We start from the raw sequence: 1,754 nt of genomic DNA on the forward strand, positions 1-1,754 counted from the left end.
ATAATAGTTTATTTTTAGAGTGGCTATAAGTTGCTAGAGTTGTGCCGACAGCAACAATCTACGTCAGAGGTCTTCAAAATACGGCCTACGTGCCAAATCCGGCCTGCGAGTACCACTAATACATAGTTTGTTTTGGTTATATTACTATCTTATGTTACAATCTAAAATGTAAGGAAACCAAGCAAAATAACTATCAAATGTTTTTATTTAGCGACCAATAATAAAAAAATAATACCTGATTGACACTATAAAAGTGAACATTTTAAGTCATGAGTATGTTGGTATAATGATTTGCTAAGGTAAGTTTTAGCCTTGGGACTTAAAGTAGGAAACAGTCTGGTTCTTAACATACATAAATATCTAATAATGTCTCCCCTGATGTCAGTCTTAAACTCCAGGTGAACTAACCTGAAAAAGTAGTGAAAGATACGGTCAACTATATATACATATATAACCTGAAAAAGGTTTATTGTTATTACTTATCGTTCTTACAAATTGACGTCATCAGTGTATTAAAGTCGATATTCTTCATAACCAAGGTTTAACAAGGTCCTAACTGCATTTAATATGATTTTGAGAAATATAGCTCCAATGACTATAAAATAAAGATTTTGTTACTTAGAGTCACAAATTGTTTTGTACAATATCTTAAAGCAGTGAACTTACATTTTTATATTAGGCTTTGAGAGCTAATGTGGTGAAATTCATTCTCTTTTCGTCAAAATAAATGTTCTTAAATTTTTTTTTGTATGGATAGTGGAATGAGAAAACCTCCCAAGAGCAAAAAAAAAAAAAACCACAAGCCTTTTATATGACAGAGGTGATTTGATCAAAATGGTTATAGTAACAGAATAAATTATTATCTGTCACAGGTACTCGGGTTCTTGGAGTTAGTAGCACAGTGCCTTACCACTGTCAATGTGTAAAATTTTGTTCAAATGCCTCGTCATACAAAGGGGCAAGAAAAATAAAGTTTATAGATACAACTGTTTCGAAAAACAATGTGAAAAAAGCTTATATATAACTTTCGAACTAACTGTTTTGATAGACCTCATATACAAAATATACAGTTTTTATATTTTATTTATTTAAACTGATTTTGATTTTAAGAAATATTTACCTATCCCACACTCCTTATCTTAAGTACTCGATTAAATTCGATTGGCCTGAATATTCATAATACGATATCTACTTCTTTTAAACCGATTTTTAAGCCAATTTTATAGTTCGCTGCCTTTATTGTAATGTTGAAATGTTTCCGAAATGGTTACCATTAGATCCAGTATTAAATCTATCTTAAGTTTACTATTTTATTTTCTACAAAAATCTAAGTTTAAAAGTTTAATTATTTGTCACCTTCTATTTCTGTTACTCCTTTGTCCGATTGATATATATCATATTCATAATTGGAAATCCTACACGGCACCTAATAAGATATTAAACATTTACGCAATTGTTTCCGTTTGTAAAATGTTCGCGATAGTTCTAAATTAAAAATAAATACATAAGTTCGATATTTTTTGATATGATTCAAAAGAAAAAAAATCGAAACAATCTTATCATTTCTGTTTTCACCCCTCTCCTACCCCCACCTAAAACTAAGCCAAGACAAATATTTATTTTTTTTTTTTTTTTTTTTTTACTTTATTAAGTTTATTCACAACTGTAAAAGTATTTTTACAACCAGCGAATGAGATGTAGAGAGAGAGAGAGAAAAAAAAAATAAATAAAAAAAAAAATAAAGAAAAAAAAAA

Source organism: Halyomorpha halys, unplaced genomic scaffold, assembly GCF_000696795.3.
Source record: "Halyomorpha halys isolate HHAL.00 unplaced genomic scaffold, Hhal_1.1 Scaffold299.1, whole genome shotgun sequence".
Taxonomy (NCBI): domain Eukaryota; kingdom Metazoa; phylum Arthropoda; class Insecta; order Hemiptera; family Pentatomidae; genus Halyomorpha; species Halyomorpha halys.